Source organism: Mastigoproctus giganteus, chromosome 3 (genome assembly GCF_048544385.1).
Source record: "Mastigoproctus giganteus isolate SK-2022 chromosome 3, ASM4854438v1, whole genome shotgun sequence".
Lineage (NCBI taxonomy): Eukaryota > Metazoa > Arthropoda > Arachnida > Uropygi > Thelyphonidae > Mastigoproctus > Mastigoproctus giganteus.
This window is the reverse complement of record NC_143577.1, coordinates 217,258,247-217,275,830: the sequence shown is the minus strand read 5'-3', so window position 1 is coordinate 217,275,830 and position 17,584 is coordinate 217,258,247. Positions and strand designations below refer to the sequence as shown.

At 35.5% G+C, this 17,584-nt stretch overlaps 1 long non-coding RNA gene and 1 other non-coding gene across 2 annotated transcripts in view; one reads left to right on the top strand and one right to left on the bottom strand.

Annotated features, from left to right (window-relative positions):
* Nucleotides 1-7,709: 7,709 nt before the first annotated feature.
* Nucleotides 7,710-7,782, bottom strand: TRNAV-UAC (transfer RNA valine (anticodon UAC)). Its single transcript has one exon. It is a non-coding gene; the product is annotated as a tRNA-Val (tRNA).
* A 225-nt stretch (nucleotides 7,783-8,007) lies between these two features.
* The window catches only part of LOC150088717 (uncharacterized), a 78,340-nt gene continuing 68,763 nt past the window's right edge, over nucleotides 8,008-17,584 (top strand). Inside the window, exon 1 of the long non-coding RNA XR_016546797.1 lies at nucleotides 8,008-8,109. This is a non-coding gene — a long non-coding RNA (uncharacterized LOC150088717). The remainder of the gene's footprint in view (nucleotides 8,110-17,584) is intronic.

The following is a 17,584-nucleotide window of genomic DNA, read 5'->3' as shown; positions in this document are numbered from 1 at the left end:
AATAATTCCTCTAGGAGAAGGGGGTTACTTTCTTAGGGGGGGGTTGATGGCGACGAGAACAGTGGTGACATCAGAAATGCTGTAGGTTGAATAGGGATGAAGATGGCTCCTCACTGTGGACAGTTAATGGTAGAGGGGGGGGAACACTAAAGTCATTATTTTGGTAAAAGTTATGCTGAATTCAAGGCGAAAAGGTTGGGGCACGATCACTGCCCAAAGTTACAATCACAATGGTATTCCCCAGTCAAGTTGACCGGTAGAAGCGTGGCGACCGCGAAATATCGGTCGCCTCTCTATATTCCAAGTGTCAACCATATGGTGACCATGCGGTCTGACACAAAGAATACAAATAAAGACGGTTCTAGCAAGCTAAAAACCCCAGAAAGTTTCTCACCACGAGGGTCTACTGAACTTGAAGAATCACTGAGAACACTTTAGATTTGAAGAAAAACACTTAAGACACATATATTCAGCTAAAAACCAGGAGCGGTAAAATAACGTGGCAGAATGAAAGGCAGCCATATTGCCGATCAAACTGCTTCCATAGCGCAGATACGACACTGCGTTACACATTAAGCCAACATGTCACCTCCGTCTGCGAATCATCTAAACAACGATGACTTGCCATATTGAGTACCTGAGATTATGTCTATCCAACTGAGCATGACAAAAAAACGGGAATGAAGTGTGTGGTCGAAACCCATGTTTTTATAGGCATGAATAATTTGCATAATGTTCGGCTCTGTAAGGTGGTAGATCAATTTCTATTGGATACTCGGAATTTACATGCCAGCTGCCTATAATATCAAATATTCGCCTTCGGTGAAACTATTCACAATAAAATGTTAATGAAAAATAGTTTGTTCTGTTAATTTTGTCGAACAGTGTAATATTTTTCATTTATTTATGTGTTTCTGTTTGTTTCTTAACTTTTGAACTCGTATAATTATAATTGAACTATAATTTTCAACGCAAATTATTCTTTTCTGTCAAGCTTATATCTTTAATAAGCAATGTTTTCTGAAACCTAAGAACAGTAGCAAAATGAAGCATATCACTGGAACTCATGAAAATATTCTACTGAAATTTTGTAAGTAGATTGTCTTTAACGAAATCATTAAAAATAAAATGATTATTAATTTCTTTAAAACATATTCACAAATCACGGAAGATGCCATATTGGGACTCATGGACGGAATACCAAAAGCTAATCAATAAGGAATATATCCCTTTGGCTGCAAACATACACGACTCGCAGTGTTGCTGCATTGGTTGATGAGGATATCAAAAAGCCCAAGTTGCAATAATGCCTACTGACCCATTAGAATCCTTCTACGCTCTTTGAGAGATTATAGTGGTAGCTGGAGGATAGTAATACCTCTTCAAAGAGCATCACAAGCATGCTTTACAGGACTGTAGCGGTCAATAGGTTAAGGATATATCTCCAGGTATTCATTTCCAGTTGGCAAACAATTCTTGTCCGGTGTATGGACTGTAGAAGACTTCATCAGTGGCGAATCGACTAACCCAAACTAAGTGCAAATATGGAAATTAAAATACTGTATACAAAATCCTCCCACCAAGATAATAATAAAATATATATATATTATTTCTTCTTGGTAGTATGATTTTATATATTTTAATTTGCATAATTCGCCACCGTTCAATATCAAACTTTACATTTTATACTTATATTTGACTGTTTTTCTTATGTTCACCTTATTTAAGTCGGCGATTTTTCTTAGTTTGCTCTGGCACTATGGAAATATGACCATTTGTTTAGGTTGTAAATTTATATAGGTGCTCCCCGAAGAAATCATACCTGTCGCAGAGGCGGATTTAACGGCGGGCGAACCGGGCGCGCGCCCTGAGCCCCGACTTCTGAAGGGCCCACGCAAAACCCCAACAAATTAGTTGAACATATTAGTTCAACTAATAGTTAAACTAATTTGTTCAACTAATAGTTAAACTAATTTGTTCAACTATTAGTTCAAAACTTTGTGATTATTATTATGCTATTATTAATTATATTATACATATATTATATTCAAATTTTATTGGAAATAAAACATTAATAGTACATAATATTTTTTACTTATTTAAAAAAATGGTTAACATGTATTTTTATTTTCCCTGTCTCTCTCTTTTTTTTAAGGGACCCAGTATTTTCTTCTGCGCCCGGGGCCTCAACAGACCTTAATCCGCTCCTGTACCTGTGATTCGTTTATCTTTCTTTTATTTTACTTTAGTATTTTCCTGTTATGTATAAGTGTATGCGTTATCTTAAGAAGTCCTGTCATAGTCTTTCTTCTTTCTTGAATTTAGCAGTAGCACTATTACAGCTGAAATCTGTGGAGTTGTTTCTTCTCAATCGTTTTAATATTCATTTGTTAATTATTTAATTTTACTCTTTTTGCTTGCACAAGTAGCAGTATTTTCTTGCAAACAAAATACTTTCTGTAGTTTTGGCAATACGTTTACGTGGCTGACAAGGGTTTAATTTAATTATTTTATTAAAATTTCAAAATTTTCGAAAACTATAAGGTTTTCATAAATGTTTGTATTTTCATACGTTTTGAAATTTACGAAAACCTTAAGTATAGTCAAACGGTAATGCTCAGTTCTTTCAGTAATTTTTACACTTCCGTTCATCGAGGGGAGAACTCATTAGTGCACAGTTTGATATTTCGATTTTAATATGGCATAAAATTAGCGAAATTATTATTATTTATTTTATTTTATTACACAAAATGTATAAGTTTTGTGTAAAATTCGTAAAATGTCGAGTTCTGGACATGTTGGTGCTGCCATCTCCAGTCATAAAATTAAAAAAAATTATGAATTTTTCATGTAGTAGCCAGAAGATGAAAAATGTTTTGTTCATACTCTGGCGCGACCACTAGGTCAGAGGAATGTACACCTAATCAATTTGACACTGAGGACCCTGGGTGTGCCAAGTCCGTACTCACCAGGTGTGAGTCTCTGGGTTGACATTGACAATTCTACGTGTGTGCTGTCTATTAGGATTTTCTCTCTCTCTCTCTCTCTCTCTCTCTCTGTAATAAAACAAATAGATCACCATAAAGATAATTGTAATTGTCCGCAAATTTATGAACGATCCTTAGAAAAGCTCTCCATAAAAATCCTCCGACTTCCTTGCACTGTTTGGCCAATACAGTACTAATTATAATGCAGTACTAAAATTATATATGTCTCTAAAAAATATTCACGTGGTTGTATTTTTTTGAACACCGGAATATTTTTAATATCTCTTTTTTACAAATCCATATATCAGTATGCACTAATTACGCAAGTGGGCGGAGGGAGAAGTCTCCCTCATGATCGTATAACCAGAAGGCAAAATTATTGTACGGTATCTACTCTTGACCTGTTTATGGTCAATAGTAAATTGATCAAGTTTGTTGATGTACTCAGTGCATTAATTTCAGGCGCGTTTCAGAGTTTTATTATTATTTCTTCTTGGATTTTAATAGCAATTAAAATATAAAACGCGTTTACCGTTTCTGCTGGAATTAACATAATAAACAAATAGTAATAATTCATGATTTAATAAACTGATAACAAAGAACAACGAAATTTTATTAGTGAACCAAGAACTGTTCGTTTCTGTACATTCGCCATATTGCCTGTTTATTTTTCCAATCAGCACACGGAAACAAGCATAATATCCTGTGCTTAATACATACTAAGTATATGGATAACGTATTTGATATGGATGAAAAGATAAATAAACAATAATTATTTCCACATGCTTATTAATCTGATTGTAATTAAATTTAAGAAGTTTCCACAAATATTTAGTAGAGCAAAACATAAAATTTTATGAAAATCCATCGACTGCTATTACATATGGACAGACTGGCAAAGAAGTTATAATTGTCGGATTTATGCTGCTCCGATTTTAATGATATTTGGGATGACGCGACAAATCTTTCGAAAGAGCTAAATGTAAAATTTAATGAAAATCTATCCATTGTGAGTCTAGTTATTATGTGCGGACGGATGGACAGACAGACAGACCGATGGACGGAGTTGCCGAAGACAACACGCTTTACTAATTTATGCTAACGATCCTAAAAAAATACATAAATTACTGCTACGTAAGGTCAAAGGTGCAGAAGGACGTTTCCTCGATGATATTTTGTCACCAGTGCCACTATCACCTGAGCAGTTGCAGACTCTGGTGATTTTAACTGATAGTGCTAAAATAAACAAGTTAGTTGATGTTAGTTGAGTTCGTTACATTTCAAGCGCGTTAACAAATAGTAATACTTCACTATTTATAACAAGATAAGTCAACCCATCAATATGAAATTTGTTACAAAGATTCCTAAAATATTTTAGGTGAGCATTGAAATTTTGAAATGGATCAGAGCTTTTGTTCCAAAGGTGCAGTAATATTATATTTTTGTAGGAAAAACTGGGGAAGGAATGCCATAAAATCGGAATTGAACTTGGAACCATCTCAAGGGCCAACAGAATATCTGTTCAATATTTGGAAGCAATGCGCATTTTTCTTGTCAATTAATGCGAAAGCATACGTTCATTTATGCCGATTTTTGTGGGTGGGGGGATAAGAGAATGAGGGCTGTGAAATCGTAACTGGACCTGAAATTTTCCCAAGGACCAAAAAAATATAGGTTTTGGACTCGATACGACATTTCGTTCTAGAGTCATACGCGAAATATATTTTTCATTTATATGGATAGATTTCTGTGGTTGGAGGGAAGGGTGTAGGAGAGATTATGATTAATCTTAAAAGCTTTCCAGGGACCAACAAAAGATACGCTTAAAATATGATATCGATTGAATTTTTCTTATTAAGTAATGTCTAAACGTCCAATAACGTACTCCCATTACAAGTTAAGTAATGTACGCAGTGCGTTACATTTCAGGCGCATTCTATTTTTTTCTTAAAATTAATTGAAATTTTAACTGAAGTGAAAAGTAATTAGTCTTTTCTTCTTAATTAATTAATAATTTTTAAGTCTTCTTTCTCTATATATATATACATATATGTATCTCTTCATAAGCGACACCACGTTCACGAGTCTTGCATAGCAATACATGCAGCAATGCAATACTTTTTTCCCATGCAATTTCTATGGAAAAAAAGAAATAATAATTGCCGGATTTCTGCTTGTCCGATTTTAATAAAATTTGGTATGTTTCAAAAAATTTTGTTATGTGAATCAAATATAAAATTTTCATGAAAATCCGTCCACTGGAAGTCGAGTTGTTACATGCGATCGGACGGACAGACAGACCGATGGACATGAAGACAATAGGCACTTATGCATATATGATAACGCGCCTAAAAATCAAATATTATTTTTTTCGTTTTGAATATTGCTTTTCCAAAATATGACAGCAATCTATCATTCTATTTTATTATTATTTTAATAAACTAATATTATTAGTATTTGTATGAGCATTAATAGTAAAAAATAATAATGCAAGGAAGCAAGCTTATCAGCTTGTTCGGCATTAAAAAAAAAAAAAAAAAAAAAAACTATCTCACCCCATCTTATCTAATAAGTTGTCTAATGTTTTCCTAAATTTGTCCAAACTGTCCACTGACACAATACCAGATGGAAGTGTATTCGAACAACCAACAAACTCTCTGGCAGAAAGCAAATTTTCACACATCTACCCATCCTTTTTCAGTTTATGTTCTTTTGTGGGTTGTCCGAGTAAGGATGCCATCAGCATTTAGTTTACTGAATCCATTTAATCCCTTAAACACTTCAATCAGGTCTTTTGCAGGTGCCTGGTTTCCAAGCTCTACAATTTGCAGAACTGAAGTCTTTCATGGTAGGAATATCTTTCTGTGTCCTTGATTAATCTTGTTGGTCTTTTTTGCACCCGTTTCAACAGTTCCACATCCTTCTTAAAATGAGACTTCCAGACCTGTATGCAGTACTGTAGATGTAGTCTAACCATTCTTTTGTACAATGGGATAATTACCTCCCTGTCCTTGCTGGCAAAATTTCTGTATACTTGTTTCTGTATCTAAAGTTTTTATATTTTCTTGATTTGCCTAATTATTTTATTCCATGCGACAAAAGCACTTGAGACTAGAAACTGGATTCAGTTTTTCTCTGGCGCATTCATTAGAAATGATCCAAAGTGTCATCAAATCATACTTGGCTTGTTTGCAATGCCTGTCTATGAGAGCCAGTTTTAGAATCACACATCGCGTTTAGCTGTTGACTTTCAAATACCGCTACACTGTGAAACAGTTAATCATTAATAACATCGGTTATTAATGATTAAATGCATAGTTATAAATAAAAAGCAAGCAAATCATTAATAAACAAAATAAATGCAAAAATACAAAAAAAAAAACCAAACAAAGGTATTTACTTTTATTCGATCAGTGTTATTGCGGCAGTGCCATTGTTCAATAATACTTTATAGACAGCAGCCACTGTACCCCCAAGATGTTTAATACCGTATCCTGAAAATTAGTGAAAAAATGAAATCTTGGTATACCTGCGCATCATGCCACTAAAAGAATATTTAAGATCCATATACCTTTCCCTACCAAAAGACCTCTGTGCGAAGAGGTCTTTCGGTGGGGAAAGTTTCCAAAACTTGTTAGAGTATCCACTGTGTACTATACTTGCTTGACCTTTTTCACCACGCAATTTTCTGGTGTTCCAAAACCAACACTCCTTTGCAAGGATCTCATTTTGAACCAATTTGAAACGATTCAGAATAATGTGGTAACGCTATTCAACGGACTTCAAACAATGTTTCCATGTGTGGCAGAGATGTTGGAATGTGGGTATTTAATCAGATGGAGAGTACTTGCTAACTCTGCAAAATTTTGAAATTTATTTTAATATAAAATATGATTCCCACAACTGTGAAGGCGTTCCGGAGCTTCTCTAAAAATTCTGAATTTCGTCTAGTAGTGAGCGATCAGTTAAATCAGTAACAGTTCTCTCAGAAACTCACTGCAATCTGTTGCGCTGATGTTCAGTTTCTGCTGCATGCTTTTTAATTTATTACAAAATCGAACAGGTCAGTAAGAGAAATATAGTCGAATTTCTTTTTTTCCAAGTGTTTATTTAGTCTAGATCAAAGGCGAAATTATAAATTCTGGGATCCCAGCCACATGATCTCTAAAAACCATACTAAACTAGCCACAGGGCTCCCTGACTCCTTGGATTTCTCTCCTCCCCCTTCCCAGCGGTGATGGACCTGTCGGTATGGTAGGTACGCCATTAGTCTAGAGAAGAAAAAAAAAATTAAGTTTTTTTTTTTCTTTTTTAAGAAATTCTCAACGGAATAAGCAAGCTGAAAGAGTGGGGGGCAGCAAGATAGAAAAATTATTTACAAAAAGTAAATAAATAAAATTTTCCGCTGTTTATTTTATAATTATTTATTTTGTTATTATTTTTTTAACTGTAGCTGACGGAGTCGATCTTTTAATGTGCAGGTGACTGACATGTTTCTTGAATTTAACTTTCTCCTGAGCTTTATTCTTTCGGACCACACTGTAATTTTAAATTTCTGGATTTAAAATAAAATATTAAATGCAGTTTATTTTAAGGACAAAAAACTGGTAATTTCCTGCCATATATAAAATATATATCACCAGAAAAAAAAAAAAAAAAAAAAAACCTTAATGAAATAGTAAAAGGAAGAAATTGAAAAAGATGAAAAAAAAAATAAAAACGTGGTTCCGCCCGGGATCGAACCGGGGACCTTTTGCGTGTAAAGCAAACGTGATAACCGCTACACCACGGAACCTCTGCATACACTTTTCTTTGTAGCCTTGTTCTCTCTGAATATAATCATGTGGTTTCGGAAACAAAGTTTCAAAAAATAGCGCGTGGGTTGATATATATAAGTCTCTACTTGCTTTCTTTCTCTCTCTTTTTTTTTTTTTCTATCCCAAGGCAATACAGAAAAAGCCTACAGAAAAAGCTGAAAATCGATCATAATGTTATATAATATAAACATTAATATGTAGCTGTAGATGTACATGAATATACGCTTCGCAGACGACAATCGCTCAGGCAAACTATTCTAGTAAAATATTCGAAAATGTTGCAGTGAATGGCAAAGTAGTTACAGGTACTGTAAATTAATTTTTTGTTATTAATATATACTATTATAATGAGCTACTATAATGAGCTACTATTATAATCTGCTACTATAATAATTTACTATATTAATCTGCGACTATAATAATATACTGTAACAATATAGTAATAATATATAGTAATATTCAGTTAAACCTATTAAATTAATTATAAAAATGTATAAATTTTTCTGTTCATCCTTCAAAATTTGGTTTGCGTTAGTATATTAAAATGTGTAATTTATTAAAATACAAATTGTTCGTATCCTTTTCATAACACTGGCGTGTTGCACATCAAAAGGATTATTACAGTACATGTTATTATAAAGAAAATAATTATTAGAAAAGAAAAGAGTTATATAGAAATGTGGGAAGTTATTAATACCACTTTGTGTACAGTATTGTGTTTACGATTATCATTTAATATTTATCTTGTTAACTCCTTGAATTTAGATCCTGCCATATTCGTAAAGCTATTCTTTCCCATACAGGAAAACTAATTCAAGTGAATCTTAGTCAGTCCGAAAACAGCCAATTCGTTGCATCTTTTCTCTCCCTCTACCCAGGATCCTAAGCTGGATTTCATCATTCTTCTCTTTCTTGGTGATTTCTTTCTTTCTCTCTCTCGGGGTAACTCACAATTTTTTTTTTTTTTTTTTTTTTTGTTTTTGTTTTGGCTGGTGCAGTAAATGCCTCAGGCTTCATTGCACCACGTGGCTAATGATGATGATGATGATGATGAACTGTTACTTGATTAATCTCTCTCTCTCTCTCTCTCTCTCTCTCACTAATAATATTAGAGTAAAAATATGTGGAGGTTCTAAAGTCTCGAAACTTTATTAGACAGTTGTCTGTCTAACTGTAATAATAATCTTGTGAGATATACTTACTATGTTAAATAAACTCATTTTTATTTTAGTGTTTTTCTGAAACTAATATGTCTATTATAAATTACTTTATTGTTACTTTATTAAGTACTGCCTATGTTAACCTCTACAGCTGCTCCATGATTGTTTCAGGGCGGCCAAGAATCGGAGCAATTATCCCTCCCCAAAGGCTGGACTTCCCTTGTTTTCCTGTTGTTTTTTCTCCCCAACACACACACACACACACGGCTGGATATGACCTTGTCTTAGTAAAACGCAGAAATCGTAAAAATACTCTTCTATACCATCATCCGTGTGCTAAGGCAAGTTAAGTCCAGAAACTTTTGGGTAATACCTAGGGCTACCTCAAGGGTATATGGCGCCCCTAGGCCACATTAACTGATGGCGCCCCCTCCCGCAGATGCGAAGAATTTAATTTTTTAGAATGATTAATTTTACCAATTTGCGCCAAGGTTAGGGGAGCCAACTCCCCTAAACCTTGGCTCCCCTAGGTCATTGCCTACTCGGTCTTACCCGAAAAAGCCCTGCTAATACCTAATTGATTAATCAATATCTAGTTGAGTAGTGATTTAGAACGTTATTCGTTATTATATCGACTGTTGTGAAAGTTTTGGAGTGCTGTTGTCAGCAGATTCTCGTATCTCGTAAATTAAGTACTTGTGCACTTGCTTACTAGAGTGGAATCGGAGTTTTCATCCCGGCACTAGTCAACACCCCTAATATTACTGTGTGGAGGGTGATATTTTAAAATAAAATTTTACTTTCCACCTGGCCCATGGCTGAGCTTTATAAATAACCATTTCCCTTTCGGCAGCCATCTTTGTTATTTAAGTCACGAATACCTACTATATGCCGCAGCTCTGCTTCATCCACACACAAAAAAATAATAATAATAAATAATAATAATAATAAAATATAATATAATATAATATAATTAATAAATAAAAAACTGCCTCACTCCACTACATTAATTAGTTATTAATCACAGCCGTAATTAAAATCTCTGTATGGGAGGAATATGGATTTAAATTTTGACCTCTCAAATATCGGTATTTTTGTACAACGAACATTATATATTTAAATAAATCAATGGGATAGTTATTTCCTATTGATTTTTGTTTGGTTCGAAGTTTAACTTTCGTGTGCGCTATATATCAGGAGGGAAAAAGCAAGCAATTTCATTTTAATTGCCTTCAAACAAACAGCAGGGCTCCCGTGTGGCCAGGACTGCAGCGATGCTTGAAGCACTAGGGATTCACTAAAATAAAGTTGCAACAGGGAAAAAGAAAATTGGTGCCAAATTTAAGGTTCTTCTCAGGCACTGAAATCATTGCTTATGTATTGCCACGGTCCAGTGGTTTGGGACAACTTCACTTTATAATCGGCACAATGAAAGTGCCAGATGGTAGATTCATTAATCTATCATCCATAAAGGCCGAGTTCGGGGGCAAAAATATTGCTTTCGTATAATATTTGTTAAGTGGGAAAAAATGTATTACTTGTTTATATGAAAATGTAAAATAAAACCAGAATAAATATAAATATTTCGTATAAGGCTATTAACATCCTATAACTGATGTTTTTCCGCAGTAAAGGTCTTGGAGAGTGTGTGCATGAGTATTTATCAATTTAGTATATTGTAAAAAATATATTTAATAACTGTAAATAAAAATAAAAAAACTACAATATTCTTCAGTGACATTTAAGAGTTTTCTACGTCTTCATTTCTGATTCCATATCGCTGGTACAGATAGTAAACATTGGTATTCCTGCAAAGGGCTAGGTCATCGCTGTTCGCTTTCACTCTACAATTATTAGCTTTCCAGAATTTTGAGAGCTCCTTTTCAAAGTCCTTGATGTGTAAATCTCTGGCTGATCTGTCCCACTTAAAAACAAAACCAGTAACTGGCTCAAAGCTTTCTCTCTCACAACTTCGTAGCCATCTTTGACGAATTCTTCCCGTTGAAGGAAAGATGAATTTTCTGTGCTGTCTGCCACAGAGAGCTGCAAGTCTATGTAAAATGCCTCGTTTATATGGCTGTCGGCGGCAAGTTTCTTGGGAATCTGCAGTTGTGGTTTGGTAAGCGGCACCTGAGTTTTGCCGAATGTTATTTATGTAAGTTCTTAAATTGGTTTCCTCACCAGGATCGACAGTTTTCACTTGATTTGTTTCTATCTCTTCCACTATAGTGGGTAAAGGGAAGTGCAAGCACTTAGGCATCAACCAGATAGTTAAAATGCCGGCTATGACACAGAGAACACCACACACAGCTAATGGTATGAAACGAGTTGTATCGTCAGCCTGAAAAAAAAAAAAAAAAAAAAATTATGTATCATTATTAGTATTTGAATATACGAGGTTAGTTCAAAAGGTTTATACACTTATGTCTAAAATTTAATTTTCATCTGGTTTTAGGCGCGTTCACACACACATGCACATATTGGCTTCACCATGTCCGTCCGTCCGTCCGCATGTAATATCGGATTATATGAAATTTTATATATTGGTCTTTTAAAAATATTTGTCAAGCCATTCCAAATTTCATTGAAATAGGACCAATAGGAATTATTATTTCTATTGAACCAGCAATTATTATTTCTTTTTTCTATACAATTTGTATGGAAACAAATTAGTTAATGTATGCAGTGGGTTACATTTCAGGTGCGTTAGCAAATAGTAATAATTCGTGATTTATAATAAAATGAGTCAACCCATCGACATTAAATATTTGTTACACAGTTTCCTAAAATAATTTAATTGAGCACTTGAATTTTTGAAAGAATTTAGAATTCCATCAAATACACGGTATCTCTTGGTATCTTAGATTTCATGGTCGTAACTTAACTTTTGGACACCAGTATATACTGGCTACTAAGAAATTAAGATATTGGATCTAAATTTTGTCAGATTGTGACTTTGCCTGTAGAAGCATTGACAAGAAATTTCTTTGGAGGCAGCACAGAAAATATATGGTTGAAAACGGGGCCGTTTTAACATGGAAGCTTGAATGCGACCACATCCTGGCTCAAGGAAGACACATGATAATGGTATTACCGAAATATTTTATGTTAAATTAGTTCAATACTTTTAAATACAAATTGGGTCTCAGGAGGTATTAATGCTTAGTGAATCGATAATGGGGAAATCCCCTATCGCATATAAGAAAGAAAGATTATTTATTATTATCTATTTATTTTTATATAAGTAAGATATAATTTCTTCATACAATTTGGGTTATTATATATTTTCTGAATAAATTGTTTCATGGAGCTTGAAACTTTGTCATAAAAAGTGTTGACTTTAACACTTACTAGATCTGATATATAGGGCAACAGCAAGTCCGCAGCACACATCCAGAACAAACAAGTTCCAAGTCCAAATGCTCTGTAAAAGAAATAAAAAAATTATTGAAATTCTCTTATTTCCACAAAATAGTAACAAAATAAATGTGGCATAAATTTGTTTTTGTTTTTTTTTACGAAACCCCCAAATACAAAAGGTATCAAAACTTATAGTACTCAGTATCGTGCATGGGTTAAAGGAGATGGGGAGGGAGAGGAAACTTTGTTCCGGACTCTAAACATTGGCATTTAAAACCTCCAGTAAGCAGTGGCGGTATTGTACCGGTTGATGAGAGTAATCTACCACCTAGTGTTAGTATTAGTATTATATTGCTATTAGTGTACCTGTGGCGAAATATTTTGCCAAAACTGTTTCAGAGAAGAAGATTAATGTCGAAGTAATTACAAAAACCTCTCCTTCGGCCCCCTCCCCATCGCTGCTAAGTGTCAGTGGGATGGAATCGGTAATAAAAAAAATTTAAAAAAAAGACTAAAAGCGCAATTTGATAAAATTTACCAAGTATGAATATATCATCCTTTAAAAAAATTATAATTATTACACAGACAAAATTACAATTATTCTAGTGTACCAATGTTTCGTTACAGTTTTGGCGGAATATTCACAAAACTAACGAAACTGTTTAAAAAAATAACGGAAATTTTGAAAATAGGAAAATTTATACTGCAAATTGTTTTTTTTAATTAATTAATTTTTTTTATTGCTAAATAAAACCTGTTGCAAAAGGAACCAGGTCAAAACTACCCGTAACGAATATTTCGCCAAAACTGTAACGAAACCGTTGAGCAACATTTAAATTGTATACCACATTCATTATGCTACTTCCTAGGAATCACATGATACCCAACTAGAATGCGATTTTTAAGTATTTAAGAGGTTCATTAGGCATTCTTCTCTCGTAATTTATTCTAATAAGATCGGGGGAGGGGTTAAATTTGTTCAGGTCTTATGTTTTTTTTTTTTTTTTGTTTTGTTTAGTCTGTCAAGTATTCCTTACCTTACACCTGTGGGGAATGTCTTCACCGCATGCAAAAACATCAAACCTACTGCTGTTCGGACACTGCATTTTCCCAACATAGCAAGAATAGGGGGTAAGAGTTGTAAGATCCAAGCGTTTGATGCTGTAATATTAAGAATATTCATATTAGATGTAAATTGTATTAGTGGTATATCTTATAGGCAGGATGTATACGTATACATATATAAAATTTTCTCAAATTTACACTATGCGAGGTGTGATAAAAAAAGTTCGGAGACTGGCTACGTATCTTGAAATCGCAGTAACGAGTAACTTATCGCAACATGTTCAGTGACTCAGCTGGACAGAGTAACGTATGAATCAATTTATATATACAGTCAGTCTTAATTAACGCTGGTGGAATAAAAATTGCTTTACGTGTTTCGTCTCATTTTAAAATAAGTGATTTTACTGAGCAGCGAATTTTCATCAAATTGGATTCAAATTAGGGAAAAGTGCCACAGAACCAAAATTTTAAAAACATCTTTTAGAGAGATCATTTCGAGGAATCACTGAGATTCCTCGAAATGATTTAGCTCAAGCAGTTTTTCTGGAAATAAGAAAAGTCTGATTCCTCGGAAAACTGCTTCAGTTTTTCCCCTCCCCCTTTCCAAAATCCTGGGACTGCTCCTGTTGATGATCACAGAGAGCGGCGAGTTCTCGCATGTTAGAATGTTGGATGGGATGGACGGGATCTAGGATCTATCCAGTTACATTAAAGGAGGCAGCAAAGGAAGTAAGCAAACCCTTAGCCATAATTACGAGAGCTTCCTTGGACTCAGGGGAGGTACCCATGGACTGGAGATATGCAAATGTGACCCCAATTCACAAAGGAGGATCAAAGGGCAACACAAGTAATTATAGACCTGTTAGTTTAACTTCTGTTCCAGGAAAATTAATGGAGGCACTGGTTAAAGAAGCACTGCGGGATCATCTAGACAAGACTTCAATTATAGCTCGAACACATCATGGTTTTGTTAAGAGAAAGTCTTGCCTGACCAATTTCATTGGATACTATGATGTGGTCACAAAGGAATTGGACGCAGGGAATAACTTTGATATCATATATTTGGACCTTAGAAAGGCTTTTGATACTGTTGCACAAATTGGAGCAGTGTGGCATTGGAGGCAAATTGCTGCTATGGATAAAGGGATGGTTGAGAGGGAGAAGACACAGAGTGGTAATCAATGGGCACTGCTCATCGTGGACCAGTGTTATTAGTGGAGTCCCTCAGGGTTCAGTATTGGGTCCATTGTTGTTTTCTGTATTTATAAATGATATTGATGATGGTATATCAAGCTTAATGTCCAAGTTTGCAGACGATACGAAGATTGGCAGGTTTGTTAAGGACACTAATGACAGTACGCTGCTGCAACAGGATCTAGAAAGGTTGAGCAGATGGGCTGAGAGGTGGCAAATGAAGTTTGACATTGACAAATGAAAAGTACTACATATGGGAAGCAGCAATCCCAGAGTGACGTATCAACTCTGTGGTACTACACCGACAGTGGTAGAGAATGAAAGGGACCTGGGGGTGGTTGTGCAGGCAGATATGAAGTTTTCTAAGCAGTGCAGACGGTCTGCAAGAGTAGCTCATGGTGTCTTGTCAATGATATACAGGAATTTTTCTAGCAGGGATAAGAAGGTGATTATATAAGGCAATGGTCAGGCCACACCTTGAGTACTGTATACAGGTCTGGAGGCCTCATTTTAAGAAGGATGTAGAGCTGTTCGAACGAGTACAGAGAAGGGCAACAAGATTAGTGAATAGAACAAAGGGTTGCTCTTACGAAGAAAGGTTTAAATTTTGCAAATTACAGTGTCTGGAGACTAGGCACCAGCGAGGTGATCTGATTGAGGTGTATAAAGCCTTGAATGGTTTGAGCATGCTCAGTGCTGATGGAATTCTTCCTCTTGCTCAGATTAATCATTTGAGAGGGCATAAATTCAAATTGAGAAAAGACAGGTGTAGGACAGTGTGCGGACGTTTGCCTTTAGTCAGCGGGTGGTTGGTTGGTGGAACAGACTTCCATCCTTTGTTTTGGAAATTTATAGCCTAAATAAATTTAAGGCTCAGCTGAACAGGTACTTGGAACGAATGGAGGGGTGAAATGGGGATCGTGTTTTTTTTTTTTTTTTTTTTTTTTTGGCTGATGCTGCATAAGCTTGCTTTCTTGAATCATATGCCTCTACTAATGCTAATGCTAATGTTTGTTAGCGTGCTGCTTCTGCTGAACTACGCTTTGTTTCTTCTGTCATCGGGACGTTTCGAGGGTATGTGGCGCCCCCCCTTTAAAATTTTCTTCATATGTGTATGTAAGTTTAAGGTTTTCAGGCGCCGCTTGAACGTTGGCGCCTGGGTGCACCCTTCGGGCACGGCTCCATCAACTCCAAACTATTTCAGTTTAGCTTGTCTGACACCAATCTCTGCTTGTGTGGTGCTGAGGAAACCTGGACGCACATTCTGTATCGCTGCAGCCTGTACCACGACGACAGATCTATCTACAATACAAGCTACTGTCAGCAACTTCTCTGAAGGAAATGAAGTGGCACTGACTGAAAATTCTCAGTCGTTCTCAGCTCAATCGTTCTCAACAATTCTGCTCTGCTGTTTTCACCAAAAGAAAGCAACTCTTCTCAAGTGTATCAACATATCAACAACAAGGAACCAACCCAACACCTGCAATGTTTATCGATATCTCTTAAAACTGATATCACCTGCCATCTACTTTTTTTTTTTCTTTTTTTGATAGCTGGTACCTCAGTTTGGGCAGCTGTAGATACAGGATTAGCTAGCGCCCACTATTATAGCACTACCTCCAGTGGGTGCGGCTTTCGTTCTTCTTAGGACAGAAAAAGACTGCTGTCTTGTGGTTTCTCTGCAACAATTTATGCTTCTGATTAGTTGCATGATGTGATGTGATTTGCTGTGTGGACATGTTACATGTTCATTTGCCGACCGGGCTAGCTGAGTGGGTAAAGTACCTACCCGGCAACCCAAAGGTCGCGGGTTCGATTCCCGCCTCGGGGCTTGGATCAAAGTACTGCAAAAACCTTGGCAGGTGCAATATGGCAGAAGCCGATGCGCCAACAACTACCAAATCAATCAAATCAATCAACATGTTCATTTCACTAAGATGCGTTTAGGGCTAAAGCCTCAAGCTGCGAGCAAATTTAGACTATGCATATATTAAGTGCAATAGCGTCATTAATACACAGCCATTTCTGAATAATGCCGCCTTATAAATATTCTGTTTATTCAGAAATGGCTGTGATGCTAATTGCACTTAATATATACATGTTCATTTCATTTACGACATTGTAATTATCATGACTCTGAATATGTATATCATTGTATATAATATGTATGTATGTTTGCACATAGCATATTTGCCAGTTTCTGGCTAGGGGCCGCTTGTTGTTTTTGTTAATAATAAAGAAGTCTCTACCCCTCGGGACGGCCCGCCCCTGTCTGTCATTACTGGTGACAAATTGTACCGGCTATGGTCATGACCCGAAAACAAAGGCTCTGCCTTCTTAGTGGGACTCTCCGTCTTCTCAATGCCCAAAAAAGCAAGAGAAATGTGTAACTTTTAATTATGGTATTTTTTGACTCATAGGGCATTGTTCTTTATGAATTTTCCTCGTATAGTCAAACAGTGAACCATGAATACTACAAAACAATTGTACGTCGGTTGCGCGATGCTGTTCGAAGTAAAAGTCTGGAAAAGTGGGACTTGGCACTTGCCTCTTGACACCCCTGACATCATGACATGCTGTGGTACATACTGGGAGAATGCGACACAAAAACTATTAGCATTTCAAAAAGAAGCCTATCAGGAATGCTTCTGGAAGTTGCCGAAGCGTTGGAATAGGTGTATACAGCGTCAAGGAGAATACTTCGAAGGAGCTCCATCTGAATATCCGTTAAGCTTCGTTATTTTCCAAATATTTGTTAATCCTTTTTGTGTAATTATTGTATAAATATATCTGGCGCTTCTTTCTTTCAATTTTGTCATTTATACTTTAGTAAAACTCTAGTTTTAATAAATATCAGAAATGTAATTGTACCTGATTTACTTTTAGCTCCAATGTTAATCTTAAATACTAATAATATCTGCATGCTATGTATCACTTATTTACTGAACGTTTTTTATTTAAATTATGCCAAATTTATTGAGGGGCATGTTTATGTCGTTAG